The sequence below is a fragment of the Mus caroli genome, unplaced genomic scaffold (assembly GCF_978045245.1).
Source record: "Mus caroli unplaced genomic scaffold, Mus_caroli_1 scaffold_16, whole genome shotgun sequence".
NCBI classification, from domain to species: domain Eukaryota; kingdom Metazoa; phylum Chordata; class Mammalia; order Rodentia; family Muridae; genus Mus; species Mus caroli.
The window spans coordinates 51,372,938-51,391,395 of NW_028227271.1; positions in this window are offsets into that span (position 1 = coordinate 51,372,938).

Here is an 18,458-nt window from a genome sequence, read left to right on the forward strand (position 1 = left end):
TAAACAAGAATGATTATGGGTAGGCGTTTGCTGAGGCCTTAAGGGATGACTCCATTGCCTGCTCAGCAGCAGAGCGGGGACCAGAGCCCACATACACAGATGCCATGTTGTGAGTGGTACACTGGCTATCAAGTCTACTCCAAGAGGGCTTTTCTGAAGCTTTGTGACGCATAAACATCTCTCTATGCATCACCCTCATCCAGTATGACCCTGCTTTCAAATTATGGGACATTCCTTAAATAGATGTGACATATCGCTAAGTATTTCTCCTAGTGTTCTGAGGTCCACGGTGCTTATGTTTGCATCTATCAGTAAAATTCCCTCAAAGGTTTTATACTAGCTGTAATTCTCACCATGTTAAAGGGAGAACAATTCATTTCATTTGCATATTTGCATTTAAAGTGCGAAACTTATCAGAATGGTAGTATAACGTATCTTCTTTACAAACATGAATGTAACACCTTGTTAAACCACCACAAGCTAATCTAAAACTTAAGTTGTCACCTTGGTTTACAAAGCAGTGTCTGCAGTTGTACTCATCAGTCCCATAAGTGGATTCAAAGAACTGCTCTGCCAGGTTTACCTGTTGTAAAGCTCACAGGGCACACAGTCCCCACAAGTAACATGTGCCGTAATTACAAATGAGAACAAGAACTGACACACATCTCATCTCCTTTAAGTCTCCACAGTTGAATTTTGTCATTCTCTGGAGTAATTCTCTCTGGGATGCCAGCTAGCGTGTTCTTTGCTCATTTGGAAGATACAGTTGGGAATTGAACAATGCTAAGCAAATCAGTGAGGCCCAACAGCAAGATGTAGTTTTAATTCTCTTAGGAAAGAGTTGTAGATTACATTGCAATAAGTTGACAAATCATAGCCAATGTTAAAGGATGTCAGGAGTTATCTCTCGGCCAGCTTTAATGATAACCAGGGCCAACATGTGTCGAGTTGGTAAGCTGCCAAGGTTAGAGATTATACTACAAACCATCTGATGAATCACATGAAGAAGCTCCATAGGGGCCTCAGCCACTTAGGATTTTCACACATTTTTTTCCAGCCCTATGTTAGTATATGTGTTCTTCAAACTAAGTGATTTAAAAGCTGGCTATGTATTTATATGAAAAGATTTAAATAACCATCAAGGTTTACCTGTGCATTATATATTAAACGTATCATCACTTTTGTTGACAATGAAAAACAAACAAACAAAAAAGAATGATCCGAAGTTGAGACTAGAGAGAAAAATCCAGGCAATAATCCTTGTATTCATGTCACCAGATACTGCACAGCTCGGTGGGCATAGCAAGGTCTGGAATTGAATGTGCGTTACAGTTTAACTTCTTCTTGTTCCACATGGTGCTCAAAGAAGGCTCAATCCCCGTGGAGTCCTTCAGTTCCCCTTTTGAAAATGATTTTTGCTTTTCATTACAGTAGGCTATGTTAGCCTTTATTTTTGGTGGCTCTCAAATTCCTGGTGACTTGAAGGAACATTATGCTAGTGGCCTTTCATAAAGGTTGCTGAACTTTAATTTAGTCATGGTTGAGGTAAGCGATGTGAGGAGACTTATGGACTATTTAAAATTAAAACAAAAATTTTCAAAAAAGGATGCTTGATTGAACCACTAATGAAATTCTAATCAACTTTGTTTGAAAGATGGAGAGAAGGCAGAGAGCTTCATTTGGGTAGAAACTGAGTGAGATTCATTCTGGACAAGACTGGATTAGAAATGCAAATGCCGAGACAAGCTTCCTCCAACTGGAACTATCATATCTTACTAGGGGGTCTCTGGGAGGTCCAGTTTGAAGGGTATCAGCTCTTGCTGTGCACTGTGAGATACCAATGTTTCTGCTTTCTACTAGCTCCCATCACCAGCCTACAGCCTGTGCATCAATCAGGGCTACAGTTGGTAAATTCACTTACCTGGATCCTGACAACTGTGGACATGGGCTTTTAAAATGCGTCCGCCATTGCTGACTAGCTGTAAGCAAGAAAGACCTTTGGCTGTTACCTGCAAGTTTGATGGGAACAAAGTTGCTTTGGATGAAATTCTCAGTGGGCAAAACCTGAATGCTGAACTACATTCAACGCATCTCACTCACTACTCTAAACCATCAAATGGTAATGAAATTATTCCTAGACTCCATGTTTCCTTTGGAAGGGTGAAGTGGGATGAAACATCCTAAGACGGTTTTACCCCATCAGTTCGGTAATAATATCCAGGAACTCTGGATACAAAACCTGTGGGTTTTGATAGTGAAGGTGATTTCTGGCTGGAAGCCATGTCTCCTCTTTGCCCTTTCCAAAAATCAAAGGATATTGTTTCTTTTTACTTAGCTGAGGCTATAGTTATCACTATCCTAGAGTGCCAATATGTTCTAGATCAACAGCATGGGTGAGATACTTGGTAGGCAGAGTCTTATTGTTTAAAATCAAGTCAAGCTGGCCTTCCAGGCACACTATTTTTGTATTGATCTGCCTTTCAGACCTCAAAGGTCATTTGATTTCTGCAATAGCATTCTGTTCTATAGGAGCACATTTCTCTCATTTTAGTTGTAATTATTACTAAAACTAGGGCCATACAAATGACCTGGTTACCACGAAATGAACTGTATATTTATGATAAGTAAAAATGTATAGGATATGCTGAGAGTTAGAAAAAAAAGACATGGAAAACTGGAACTATTTTAGGTGACAAATTGTAACAAAAAATAGTAAATCTTATTTTGTATACAATGTACATTTGGGACCCTTTTTCTAATACATGGCCAATGTTATTGTGGTGTCAACACAGGTTTTTTCTGGAGTGTTTTCCACATTTGTTACAGAGTATTAATGATTTAATGCAATTGAGTCCTAAAGTGTGTGAGAGAGTGCAAGAAATTTCAAAGCCATAGATCTTGATTTACGTCACTGACCTGTGTAACTTTATGTCTGGGTTTTGCCATCCAAGATAGATTGTTTTATAGAGTGTCACCAAAGACTTTTTCCTTCAGATTTATAGAAGAATAAAAGGAGAAATTATTAATAAATGACATGACTTTTCATCTATGTGGGTCTGATTCCATTTTTTTCCTGTTGGGTACAGAAGGCCCAGAAAGAACTAATGTTTTGAAAATCCTAACATTTCCATGAGGGTTCTGGGGAAGTCAGGCACATGAGGTTCCATTGAATATGCTTGGGTGGAGGCCTAACTCTCACAGCTGGGCTGCAGCCCAGCACCCAACAACAGCCATCTTCCAGGCCAGATGCAGCTGTACTGTTGGAAGTTGCCCAGAGTGGATGGTGGTGATGTGCCCAGTTCACAGTGTTCCTCCATATGAATGCTGGGACAAAGTGACAGGGCTGGGTCCCAGAGCATCTGGAGCCTGACAGCTGTGACCATTACCCCCACTTGGTTTCAACTACTGCCTGGAGCTCATGAATTACTGGCTGGCAAAGAATTTATTAGACTGGCATTTCTCAAAAGGTTTTTAAAATGCACCCAGGTGTGCTGCAGCTACCACTCAGGGCTACTATAGTGAGGGTTGGTGGTGGTAATGAGCCTCTTTCTCACACTTGTTCCTCTTTGCCTCCTTTTTACTCTAGTAGTATCTCCTACCCATCTCCACTACTCTTCCACACTAAATTGACATATTCTCGAGGAGAGGCATAAGTCACCAACTTCACCTACTTGGAATGGAGAAAAGGGCAAATTTCATTTGGAAGTTTTGATTTGTTTTGTGACATCCATCAAAGTTTTTTGTTATGTATTTCAATTTGTTCTTCTGTAAAAGTGTAGCAAAATGTGTATGTATGTATGTATGTATGTATGTATGTATGTATGTATGTATGTTTGTATACCTACATGCATGCATGCATGTAAATAAATATATGGACAATGACCGTATACCAAGCACTGTGTGAAGTCAGGATGTGGTTAGAGAATGCAGGTGTAAGGCACCTCAGTTCTGGCTTAGAAATGACTGGGCCCATTCTTGACTTCCAAGTTTACAAACTTCTGGCCCCAGATATTGACCCATGATAGAATCATTCCCCAGTTGGAGGACAAATGAGAAGGCTAGTTGGATAAGTTACTTTTAAATTAGGTCCCAGCCCACCTCACAGATGTTTCAAGGAGTGTCATTGCTTACAGAAATACCTGGAGCAAATTACAAATTACAGATGGTGCTGCTTTATGGTCCAAGCAGTTCCAGCAAGTCTACTGGGGAGAGGACTGGAAGTTATTTGTGGACACCTGAGTCATCCCATACCAGCCTCCCCCAACTTTGAGCCATCTTTCTGGCTTTCGGAACTCAAAGTATTGCAAGAAGGATTGAAACAATGTGCCTGCTCTTCCAGACACAGCTGTACTCTGGCAGATACAGAAGAGATCTAGTGATCATTATGATTCAAGACTGAGCAGGGGGTTTGTTTGTTTGTTTTGTGGCTTTTCTAGAATTATTGTTTATTTTATATATGTGAGTACACTGTAGATATCTTCAGACACAGCAGAGGGGGCCATCAGATCCAGTTACAGATAGTTGTGAGCCATCATGTGGTTGCTCGGAATTGAACTCTCTGGAAGAGCAGTCAATGCTCTTAACCACTGAGCCATCTCTCCAGCCCTGACTTACCAGTTTTTGAACTCAGACATACTAGCTGTCAAAGGGCAATGGTTAAAAACATCCTTTGGTACCTCACCTTCTAAAATTAGAATCTTGACTCTCTGCAGATCTGTAACTTTATTAAACTTAGCTGAACTTTCTATGCCTAAGTTTCTTCATGTTAGCACAACTGTATACCTCATAGACTTCTCACAAGGAATATATGAATTAGTAAATATAAAGGTGTTTAAACATAGCACCTAATGTCAACAGTGCGTGATTATCACCTTTTTTTAATAATCAGTATTTTACTAAAAGGGCTTCTATTAAAATCTTTCCTTTGACCTGATAAGGAAAAAAAAAAATTCTATCTTAATGTTTAGAATTTCATGACCCCAATGAAATGTCACCTGCGCCTCTTATTTTCCATTGGAATCATGTTTTATTGCCTACCAACATGAAATCATCACAGGATTCAGGAATGAGCTATCCATCAGCAGAAATGATGCTAAACTGCATTTGTCTTTTCTGGCTGAACTTCCTAGAGGGCTGTTTCTCATTCTCAGTGGACTATGTTTGAGGTAGCTCAGGACTTAAATGAAGCCTGGGTGTTAATCCTTATTGTGTTTCCCTTTCCTGGTGGTTTAAATTGTGTGAAGAAAGAAGATATAATTCTTGCCAACCTGTAAATTATTTGCCAAGCTTGAATTTCTATTCCAAACTGAACATAAATAGCCTGATTTCCTTGGCCAGATCTACTTGTAAAACTGGCCAAAATGTGTCTTTCATCAGACAGGAATGGACTGTCCTGTTAGAATAAAAAAATTGTTAAACTGGACATAATGAAACTTTGAGACTACTTTAAGTATTCCTTGAAGATCCATATATATGTAGTATTTTACAACACACTTTTTACAAATAAAGCACACATTTGAATGCCTGCATTCTATTATACAGTTTATTATACAGTATTATACATTCTTTTATATTATATTTTATATTATATTTTTATATTGTTATTAGATTGTTATATTTTATGTTATATTATTATATTTTATATTATTATACAGAATTCTATTTATACAGTTTATTATACAGTATTATACAGTATATTATACTATATTATACAGTTATTGCATATATGCCATATTTTAACCCAACTTTAACCATTAGAAATTCAGTAGCTTTACAGTTTCTGACCACTTGTGGTATATATGTAAGGCGTTTAATCAGTAAGATCAACGCTGCTAGAGATAAATCATTGTTCACACCTCTGACAATTCTTTTAGGGTAACTCATAGATATGATGTTGGCTTTTCAAATGGTATAAAGGTTTTTTTTTTAATTTTTAATATTTTTATTACATATTTTCCTCAATTACATTTCCAATGCTATCCCAAAAGTCCCCCATACTGCCCCCCACTTCCCTACCCACCCATTCCCATTCTTTTGGCCCTGGCATTCCCCTATATTGGGGCATATAAAGTTTGCAAGTCCAATGGGCCTCTCTTTCCATTGATGGCCGACTAGGTCATCTTTCGATACATATGCAGCTAGAGACAAGAGCTCCGGGGTTCTGGTTAGTACATCATGTTGTTCCAACAATAGGGTTGCAGATCCCTTTAGCTCCTTGGGTACTTTCTCTAGCTTCTCCTTTGGGAGCCCTGTGATACATCCAATAGCTGACTGTGAACATCCACTCCTGTGTTTGCTAGGCCCCGGCATCGTCTCACAAGAGACAGCTATATTTGGGTCCTTTCAGCAAAATCTTGCTAGTGTATGCAATGGTGTCAGCGTTTAGAAGCTGCTTATGGGATGGATCCCTGGATACGGCAGTCTCTAAATGGTCCATCCTTTCATCACAGCCCCGAACTTTGTCTCTGTAACTCCTTCCCTGGGTGTTTTGTTCCCAATTCTAAGAAGGGGCACAGTGTCCACACTTTGGTCTTCATTCTTCTTGAGTTTCATGCGTTTAGCAAATTGTATCTTATATCTTGGGTATCCTAAGTTTTGGGCTAATATCCACTTATCAGTGAATACATATTGTGTGAGTTCTTTTGTGATTGTGTTACTTCACTCAAGATGATGCCCTCCAGGTCCATCCATTTGGCTAGGAATTTCATAAATTCGTTCTTTTTAATAGCTGAGTAGTACTCCATTGTGTAAATGTACCATAATTTCTGTATCCATTCCTCTGTTGAGGGACATCTGGGTTCTTTCCAGCTTCTGGCTATTATAAATAGGGCTGCTATGAACATAGTGGAGCATGTGTCCTTTTTAACGGTTGGGACATCTTCTGGATATATGCCCAGGAGAGGTATTGCTGGATCCTCCGGTAGTACTATGTCCAATTTTCTGAGGAACCGCCAGACTGATTTCCAGAGTGGTTGTACAAGCTTGCAATCCCACCAACAATGGAGGAGTGTTCCTCTTTCTCCACATCCTCGCCAGCATCTGCTGTCACCTGAATTTTTGATCTTAGCCATTCTGACTGGTGTGAGGTGGAATCTCAGGGTTGTTTTGATTTGCATTTCCCTGATGATTAAGGATGTTGAACATTTTTTCAGGTGCTTCTCTGCCATTCGGTATTCCTCAGGTGAGAATTCTTTGTTCAGTTCTGAGCCCCATTTTTTAATGGGGTTATTTGACTTTCTGGAGTCCACCTTCTTGAGTTCTTTATATATATTGGATATTAGTCCCTTATCTGATTTAGGATAGGTGAAGATCCTTTCCCAATCTGTTGGTGGTTTTTTTGTCTTATTGATGGTGTCTTTAGCCTTGCAGAAGCTTTGTAGTTTCATGAGGTCCCACTTGTCAATTCTCGATCTTACAGCACAAGCCATTACTGTTCTATTCAGGAATTTTTCCCCTGTGCCCATATCTTCAAGGCTTTTCCCCACTTTCTCCTCTATAAGTTTCAGTGTCTCTGGTTTTATGTGAAGTTCCTTGATCCACTTAGACTTGACCTTAGTACAAGGAGATAGGAATGGATCGATTCGCATTCTTCTACATGTTAACAACCAGTTGTGCCAGCACCATTTGTTGAAAATGCTGTCTTTCTTCCACTGGATGTTTTTAGCTCCCTTGTCGAAGATCAAGTGACCATAGGTGTGTGGGTTCATTTCTGGGTCTTCAATTCTATTCCATTGGTCTATTTGTCTGTCACTATACCAGTACCATGCAGTTTTTATCACAATTGCTCTGTAGTAGAGCTTTAGGTCCAGCATGGTGATTCCACCAGAGGTTCTTTTATCCTTGAGAAGAGTTTTTGCTATCCTAGGTTTTTTGTTATTCCAGATGAATTTGCAGATTGCACTTTCTAATTCGTTGAAGAATTGATTTGGAATTTTGATGGGGATTGCATTGAATCTGTAGATTGCTTTTGGCAAGATAGCCATTTTTACAAAGTTGATCCTGCCAATCCATGAGCATGGGAGATCTTTCCATCTTCTGAGATCTTCTATAATTTCTTTCTTCAGAGACTTGAAGTTTTTATTATACAGATCTTTCACTTCCTTAGTTAGAGTCACGCCAAGATATTTTATATTATTTGTGACTATTGAGAAGGGTGTTGTTTCCCTAATTTCTTTCTCAGCCTGTTTATTCTTTGTGTAGAGAAAGGCCATTGATTTGTTTGAGTTAATTTTATATCCAGCTACTTCACCGAAGCTGTTTATCAGGCTTAGGAGTTCTCTGGTGGAATTTTTAGGGTCACTTATATATACTATCATATCATCTGCAAAGAGTGATATTTTGACTTCATCTTTTCCAATTTGTATCCCTTTGATCTCCTTTTGTTGTCGAATTGCTCTGGCTAGGACTTCAAGTACAATGTTGAATAGGTATGGAGAAAGTGGACAGCCTTGTCTAGTCCTTGATTTTAGAGGGATTGCTTCAAGCTTCTCACCATTTACTTTGATGTTGGCTACTGGTTTGCTGTAGATTGCTTTTATCATGTTTAGGTATGGGCCTTGAATTCCTGATCTTTCCACGACTTTTATCATGAATGGGTGTTGGATCTTGTCAAATGCTTTTTCCGCATCTAACGAGATGACCATGTGGTTTTTGTCTTTGAGTTTGTTTATATACTGGATTACGTTGATGGATTTCCGTATATTGAACCATCCCTGCATCCCTGGGATGAAACCTACTTGGTCAGGATGGATGATTGTTTTGATGTGTTCTTGGATTCGGTTAGCAAGAACTTTATTGAGGATTTTTGCATCAATATTCATAAGGGATATTGGTCTGAAGTTTTCTATCTTTGTTGGGTCTTTTTGTGGTTTAGGTATCAGAGTAATTGTGGCTTCATAGAATGAGTTGGGTAGAGTACCTTCTGTTTCTATTTTGTAGAATAGTTTGTGAAGAACTGGGATTTGATCTTCTTTGAAGGTCTGATAGAACTCTGCACTAAACCCATCTGGTCCTGGGCTTTTTTTAGTTGGGAGACTATTAATGACTGCTTCTATTTCTTTGGGGGATATAGGGCTGTTTAGATCATTAACCTGATCTTGATTCAACTTTGGTACCTGGTATCTGTCTAGGAACTTCTCCATTTCATCCAGGTTCTCCAGTTTTGTTGAGTATAGCCTTTGGTAGAAGGATCTGATGGTGTTTTGGATGTCTTCAGGATCTGTTGTTATGTCTCCTTTTTCATTTCTGATTTTGTTAATTAGGATGCTTTCCCTGTGCCCTCTAGTGAGTCTGGCTAAGGGTTTATCTATCTTGTTGATTTTCTCAAAGAACCAGCTCCTTGATTGGTTGATTCTTTGAATAGTTTTTCTTGTTTCCACTTGGTTGATTTCGCCCCTGAATTTGATTATTTCCTGCCGTCTACTCCTCTTGGGTGAATTTGCTTCCTTTTGTTCTAGTGCTTTTAGGTATGTTGTCAAGCTGCTAATGTGTGCTCTCTCTAGTTTCCTTTTGGAGGCACTCAGAGCTATGAGTTTTCCTCTTAGAAATGCTTTCATTGCGTCCCATAAGTTTGGGTATGTTGTGGCTTCATTTTCATTGAACTCTAAAAAGTCCTTAATTTCTTTCTTTATTCCTTCCTTGACCAAGGTATCATTGAGAAGAGTGTTGTTCAGTTTCCACGTGAAGGTTGGCTTTGTATTATTTATTTTGTTATTGAAGATCAGCCTTAGTCCATGGTGATCTGATAGGATGCATGGGACAATTTCAATATTTTTGTATCTGTTGAGGCCTGTTTTGTGACCAATTATGTGGTCAATTTTGGAGAAGGTACCATGAGGTGCTGAAAAGAAGGTATATCCTTTTGTTTTAGGATAGAATGTTCTGTAGATATCTGCCAGATCCATTTGATTCATAATTTCTCTTAGTTTCTCTGTGTCCCTGTTTAGTTTCTGTTTCCATGATCTGTCCATTGGTGAAAGTGGTGTGTTGAAGTCTCCCACTATTATTGTATGAGGTGCAATGTGTGCTTTCAGATTTACTAAAGTTTCTTTAATGAATGTGGCTGCCTTTGTATTTGGAGCATAGATATTCAGGATTGATAGTTCCTCTTGGAGGATTTTACCTTTGATGTGTATGAAGTGTCCCTCCCTGTCTTTTTTAATGACTTTGGGTTGGAAGTCAATCTTATCAGATATTAGAATGGCTACTCCAGGTTGTTTCTTCATACCATTTGCTTGGAAAATTGTTTTCCATCCTTTCATTCTGAGGTAGTGTCTATCTTTTTCTCTGAGATGAGTTTCCTGTAAGCAGCAAAATGTTGGGTCTTGTTTGTGTAGCCAGTTTGTTAGTCTATGTCTTTTTATCAGGGAGTTGAGTCCATTGATATTAAGAGATATTAAGGAAAAGTAATTGTTGTTTCCTGTTATTTTTGTTGTTAAAGTTGGCATTCTGTTCTTGTGGCTGTCTTCTTTTAGGTTTGTTGAGGGATTACCTTCTTGTTGTTTCTAGGGCGTGGTTCCTGTCCTTGTATTGGTTTTTTTCTCTTATTATCCTTTGAAGGGCTGGATTCGTGGAGAGATAATGTGTGAATTTGGTTTTGTCGTGGAATACTTTGGTTTCTCCATCTATGTTAATTGAGAGTTTGGCTGGGTATAGTAGCCTGGGCTGGAATTTGTGTTCTTTTAGTGTCTGTATAACATCCGTCCAAGATCTTCTGGCTTTCATAGTCTCTGGTGAAAAATCTGGTGTAATTCTGATAGGCTTGCCTTTATATGTTACTTGGCCTTTTTCTCTTACTGCTTTTAGTATTCTATCTTTATTTAGAGCATTTGTTGTTCTGATTATTATGTGTCGGGAGGTATTTCTTTTCTGGTCCAGTCTATTTGGAGTCCTGTAGGCTTCTTGTATGTTCATGGGCATCTCTTTCTTTAGATTTGGGAAGTTTTCTTCTATAATTTTGTTGAAGATGTTTGCTGGTCCTTTGAGTTGAAAATCTTCATTCTCATCCACTCCTATTATCCGTAGGTTTGGTCTTCTCATTGTGTCCTGTATTTCTTGGATGTTTTGAGTTAGGATATTTTTGCACTTTACATTTTCCTTGATTGTTGTGCCGATGTTCTCTATGGAATCTTCTGCACCTGAGATTCTCTCTTCCATCTCTTGTATTCTGTTGCTGATGCTGGTATCTATGGTTCCAGATTTCTTTCCTAGGGTTTCTATCTCCAGTGTTGCCTCATTTTGGGTTTTCTTTATTGTGTCTACTTCCCTTTTTAGGTCTAGTATGGTTTTGTTCATTTCCATCATCTGTTTGGATGTGTTTTCCTGTTTTTCATTAAGGACTTCTACCTGTTTGATTAGGTTATCCTGTTTTTCTTTAAGGATTTGTAACTCTTTAGCAGTGTTCTCCTGCAATTCTTTAAGGGATTTTTGTGCTTCCTCTTACTGTCTTCTACCTGTTTACCAGTGTCCCTTTGTATTTCTTTAAGTGTGTTATTAAAGTCCTTCTTGAAGTCCTCTACCATCATCAGGAGATATGCTTTTATATCCGTGTCTAGCTTTTCCGGTGTGTTGGGGTGCCCTGGACTGGGCGAAGTGGGAGTGCTGGGTTCTGATGATGGTGAGTGGTCTTGGTTTCTGTTAGTAAGATTATTAAGTTTACCTTTCGCCATCTGGTAATCTCTGGGGTTAGTTGTTGTCGTTGTCACTGTTTAAAGATTGGAGCAGAAGCTGTGTTCCACTCACCAGCAGTCTCAAAATCCTGTGGCGGGGGTCGTGGGTAGCTGGCAGTACCCCGGTGCTGGTCCAGCCGGAAGAGGCCTGTGGTCCTACTCAGGCCGGTTTTCTGCTTCCCTAACTAATGCAGTCTCAGGTCCCGTGCGCAATTGGATTGGAGCAGAAGCTGTGTTCCACTCTCCAGAAGTCTTAAGATCCTGTGGCGGGTGTTGTGGGTAGCTGGCGAGTGTCAGCCTGCTTTTCTGATCGGAAGAGGCTTGTGGCCCTATGTAGGCCGGATTTCTGCCTCCCCAACCAAAGCAGTCTCAGGTCCCGCGTGATTGGACTGGAGCAGAAGCTGTGTTCCACTCACCAGCAGTCTCAAAATCCTGTGGCGGGGGGGGGGGGGTGGTTGTGGGTAGCTGGCGGGTGTCAGCCGACCCTGCGCTCTAGCTACCCCGGTGCTGATCGGGCCGGATGAGGCCTGTGGCCCTACTCAGGCCGGTTTCTGCTTCCCTAACTGGTATAAAGGTTTTAAGGGCTTCTTTTCAGCATAGTCAACGTGTATTTCAATAAAGCATACTGTAAGAAAAAATAAACTTACCCAATAGAAAGATATAGGATTGAGGGAGAAATTACATACATACACACACACACACACACACACACATACACACACCCCACATACATGTTAGAATATTTATTTTTGGTTGGGTATTAAGTTGTTCACTGTCAAGTTGAAAGGTCAAAACTGATGCAGAGACGTAACTGCTATGTGTCTATGGTTTGAACTTTGTGAAAAATCTGTGTAAAAAAAACATAATAATTATGTTTGACTGTACAAAATGTGGAGTTTCAACCACATACTTGAGTCAAAGAAGATGAATAAATCAGTTGTGAACCCTGTTAGAGAAATGGCCTGCCTGGCAATATATGCTCACTTGTGAAATAGTGGTATGAATGTAATGAGAGAAACCAACAGCGTTTTTTTGTTTGTTTTTTTAAAAATTGTATTGAAGGTCCATTTGATGAGACAGGACCAAATCTTGATGCTCTCAATGGAGCCAAGAAACTCTAGACAATGCAGGGAAATGTATTGCCATTATTCTGCTAAGGGGACGATGTAGTAATACAATGAATAATGACTTATCGTGTTCATAGATCTGTTTGTGGCTCAACCTTTATCAGAGAACCTTCTTTTTCAGTAGATTGCAATGAACACAGAGAACCCCAACTACTTAATGTGTAGAGAGGAAGAGATTTCAGAATGTTCAGAATGAAATATGATATGTATATCGCACCCCTCCCCAAAGGCTCAGATATCTATGCTGAAGAGAAAGGACAAATGTAAAAGCCAGAGGTGATGGATGACTTCATAGAAAACAGTATTTTCCACACATAACAGGAAAGATACACCCATGTACTCACTAGGATTTGGACAGCAAGCACAAAGCAAGCCCAAGCTAAAAGTAGACAAAATCCCAGCATGGTGGAGACAAAGTGGGCACAAAGTCCCACTACCAGCTGAGAAGCAATTGGCATTTGATTGCAAACCCGTTTTCGTTAATGGTGTGATACCTGTCATATTGGCCATAACCTAGGGTAGTCCCTAGGGGACTTTAGGAATAGCATTTGAGATGTAAATGAAGAAAATATCTAATTAAAAAAAGGGACCCCCCCCAAAACATGTTATATAAAATTCCCCAAGAAGTAATAAAAACATAAAAATATTGACATGAATACTGGGAACTCTTTGCATTAGAAAAAGGAAAAATGGACAGAAACTGAAGAAATTCAAAGAATCATCAGACTCTACTACAAAAGCCTATATTCAACACAACTGGAAAATCTGGATGAAATGGACAATTTTCTAGAAAGATACCAGGTACCAAAGTCAAATCAGGATCAGATAAACCATCTAAACAGTCCCATAACTCCATACAGCAAAGGACACTGTCAATAGGGCAAAATGGCAACCTACAGATTGGGAAAAATCTTTATCAATCCTACATCCAATAGAGGGTTATTATCCAATACATGCAAAGAACTCAAAAGGTTAAACTCCCAAGAATCAAATAACCCTATTTAAAAATGGGGTACAGAGCTAAACAAGGTATTCTCAAATGAGGAATGGCCGAGAAGTACCTAAAGAAATGTTCAATATCCTTAGTCATCAGGGAAATGCAAACCAAAACAACCCTGAGATTCCACTTCACACCAGTCAGAATGGCTAAGATCAAAAACTCAGGTGACAGCAGATGCTGGTGAGGATGTGGAGAAAGAGGAACACTCCTCCATTGTTGGTGGGATTACAAGCTGGTACAACCACTCTGGAAATCAGTCTGGCAGTTCCTCAGAAAATTGGACATAGTACTATCTGAGGACCCAGCTATACCCAAAAGATGCTTCAACATATAACAAGGACACATGGTCCACTATGTTCATAGCAGCCTTATTTATAATAGCCAGAAGCTGGAAAGAACCCAGATGTACTTCAGCAGAGGAATGGATACAGAAAATGTGGTACATTTATACAACGGAGTACTACTCAGCTATTAAAAACAATGATTTCATGAAATTCTTAGGCAAATGAATGGATCTAGAAACCATTATTCTGAGTGAGGTAATCCAGTTACAAAAGTACACACATGGTATGCACTCACTAATAAGTGGGTATTAGCCCAAAAGCTCCTAATACCCAAAGTACAATTCACAGACCACATGAAACTCAAGAAGAAGGAAGATCAATTTGTGGATGCTTTAGTCCTTCTTAGAAGAGGATACAAAATACTCACAGGAGGAAAATGGAGACAAAGTGTGGAGCAGAGACTGAAGGAAAGGCCATGCAGAGACTGCCCCACCTGGGGATCCATCCCATATACAGACACCAAACCCAGACACTGTTGCGGATGCTAAGAAGGGCTTTGCTGACAGGACCCTGATATAACTGTCTCCTGAAAGGCTCTGCCAGTGCTTGACAAATACAGAGGCAGATGCTCACAATCAACCATTGGACTGAGCACGGGGTCCCCAAAAGAGGAGTTAGAGAAAGGACTGAAGGAGATGAAGGGGTTTGCAACCCCATAGGAAGAACAACAATATCAACCAACCAGAACCCCAGAGTTACCAGGGACTAAACCACCAAGCAAAGAGTGCACATGGTGTAACCCATGGCTCCAGCCATATATGTAGCAGAAAATGGCCTTGTCAGACATCAATGGGAGGAGATGCCCTTGGTCCTGTGAAAGCTTGATGCCCCAGTGTAGGGGAAGGCCAGGGCAGGGAGACAGGAGTGTGTGGGAGAGAAGAACTCATAGAATCAGGGGGAGGGGTAATGGGATAGGGGGTTTCCTGAGTGGAAACCGGGAAAGGGGATAACATTTGAAGTATAAGTACATAAAATATCCAATTAAAAAAAAAAGCAAACAAAGAGCAACAAAACATTCTTTCCTGATAAGGACTAATTGTATTTTTATTTAAAATTTTAAATAAAATATTTATTTAAATTATTTTATTGAAAAATATTTCCCAATGTACTATGTTCTGTGGTAGTTTTAATTAAAAGGGTTCATCCCCATAGTCTCCTATCTTTAAATACTTGAGCTCCAGTTTGTGTAAGTGTTTGGGAAGGGTTAGGAGGTATGTTCTTGGAGAAGGTGTGTCGGCAAAGGCAAGCTTTGGGATTTCAATAGCACCTTCCCTCCTTGGTGCACTCTCTGACTCAGCTTTTGGTTCTAGATGTGAGTGTTCTGCTGTTCCAGCTGCCATGGCTTCACCCAAACATCATGGTCTTCAGCCCTCTGGAATCATAAGCTGCCTTTGGTTGTGGTGTTCCACCACAGCAATGAAACGTTATTAATTTGGGTACCATGTCCTTTATGTTTACTCTTTGGGTTGAAATGGAGTTTACAAATAGAGCTCTGCATTTCATGTTTGTCCTGTCTTTCTTTTGGACGTACCTAGAACAATTACTTTTAGTAGAAATGTTTAAGATATCAACTTTCTTGGCAGCCAGCACCCCATTTTTCTTATAGCATCTCATTTCTGTTTAAGAATATCTTCCTATTTCTCCTTCTTAGGTCCTCTCATTGAATAATCATAACTCCATCTTTCATCCTAACTCCAGGAGAGCTGTATGTCCTGCCAAGCCATTGAAATCAGTCTTGGGTCATCTGGTAGCATGCTGAAGAAGGAAGTGCTGTTCTTGCTTTAGCATTCTGTGTATAATAACAGTTGTCCAGACTATAAGAAGCACAGGAGACAGTTTATTTGGGGGAAGACCTCACAAGAAATATACATTAAAATGAAATCCGAAGACATAAGTAAGATTCATGTAGAAGAAATATCAGAATTGAATGTCAGAATATATCAAATAGACCAAATATGTATCTATAAAATATTGTGCCAAACACCCAAGAGCATACATTGTATTTAGCAGCCTATGGATTGTGTAAAACAGAAAACATATTGGGGCATAAAACATATTTAGAAAAAGTGAAATAATTCTATGTATCCTTTCTGACCATAATGTAATAGAGCTTAAAATCAATAGCAACTCATGGAGATTAAATAACTTATTCATAAATGATGCAATGGATCAGAGAGAAAATCAAGAAAGATGTAAAATTCCTGGAATTAAATGAAATCACAATAGCACAAAACCTCTGCAACACATAAAACGTATTCTTAAGAGGGAAGGTTGTAGCTCTAGACAAATATACTTTTAAAATCTTAGAAACAATTGATTCAATAATGCAACTCAAGAATTTGGAAAAACAAGATCAAAACAAATCCAAACTGAGCAGACTGGAAGAAATAACAAAAACCATGCAGAAATTAATGGAACAAACTGAAAGAAAGTAATGCCACGAACTGAAAGTGTGTTTTTAAAAACGATAATCAAGATCAACAGACCTTTGCCTCAACTGAACACAAGAAAGAGGGGAGCCAAATTAAGGGAATCAGAGGTGAATAGGAAAGTATAAAACAGACATTAAAGAAATTCAGACTACTGTAAGGGAATATTTTAAAGATCTAAATTCCTTTAAATTAGAAAACTTAAAAGAAATAAATGAGTTTCCTGACTCATCTAAACCATCAAAGTTGAACCAAAAAAAAAATTTGAAGATTGAAGGAGCCAGAGGGGCTATGGACACTACAAGAAAATCTACAGAGTCAACTCACCTGGGACCATAGGGCTCACAAAGACTGAACCACCAACCAAGAGCATCCAATGCTGTAAAGCTACAACCTTTTCTTTCTTGTACATCCCCACAAATCCACATTAATATAAAAATTACAATATAAAACATTTTACAAACTTAAAATAATTCAGTCTTACAAATTCAAAGACTTTAAAAGTTCAGTCCTTCATCCTGCCTATAAGAAATGCAGAAATGGTGGGCGGAGCAGAGAATGAGAGATTGGCCAACCAATAACCGGCCCAACTAGAGACCAATCCCACCGACAAGCACCCATTCCTGACATTACTAATGATACTCTGTTATGCTTGCAGACAGGAGCCTAACATGGCTGTATTCTGAGAGGCTCCACCCAGCCCCTGATTCAGACTGATGCAAAGACCCTCAGCCAAACAGTGGATGGAGCTTGGGGACTCTTAATGAAGAGTTGGGAAAAAGACTGAAGGCTCTGAAGACGATGGGAATTCCTCAGGAAGACCAATAGAGCCAATTAACCTGGACCCTTGGGGGTTCTTAGAGACTGAACCACCAACCAATGAGCATACAGGGGCTGAACTTAGCACTGAACTTATCTTAGTCTTCATGTGGGTTCAGGACAATTGGAGTGGGGACTATCCCTAAAGCTGTTGCCTATCTGTAGAATTCGTTCCCCTAACTCGGCTCTCTTGTCTGGCCGCTGTTGGAGAAGAATCGCCTAGACCTGCAGAGACTTGATGTACCAGAGTGGGGGATATTCAGGTGGGGCCTCCATATTTTCAGAAGAGGGGAGAGAAGCCGTGAGAGGGGTGGAGCAGAAAAAGGGACAGCAGCGATCGGAATGTAAAGTGAAAAGAAGGAGGAGGAGGAGGAGGAGGAGGAGGAGGAGAGGAAGAGGAAGAGGAAGAGGAAGAGGAGGAGGAAGAGGAAGAAGAGGAAGAAGAACAAGAAGAGGAAGAAGAACAAGAAGAACAACAAGAAGAAATAATTCAGTTGCTTATAAGAAAATCCAAAACCTCTTTTAGAATCCAAAGTGTTTTAAAAATTGAAAGTCTCTCAACTATGAACTCCCATGAAGTCAAAAATAAGTTAAACTATTTTCCTAATTCAAGAGGGAAGAATCAGGGGACAGTCACAATCAGATCAAAGGAAAACCAAACTCCAACAGTGTAAATGGCAGAGTGTCCAATGTCTGAGCTCCATTCATGATCTTCTGGGCTCTTAAAAGGGCCTAATTCACTTCTCTGGCTCCACCCTTACTAACACACACAGCTTGTCTTCTAGGCTCAGGCAGGCTCCACTCCCATGCTGCCTCTGATCTTAGTGGTCATCCCATGGTACTGGTGTCTCCAAAATGTTGGGGTCTTCTGCTGCAATTGGGGTGCACGTTCACCTATAATCTCTCCTAGAATCTTTTCATGGTGAAAAGCCCCAACTTTTCTCCAGGATCTCTCCAATCCTGAGGCTTCCGGTGCTACTCAAACTGAACCTTTATCACTGGTCTTTTGAGCCTCTCACAGTGCCAAGACCGGGCTGCTTTCTAAGACCCCTTTGCCTTCATATTCAGTACCA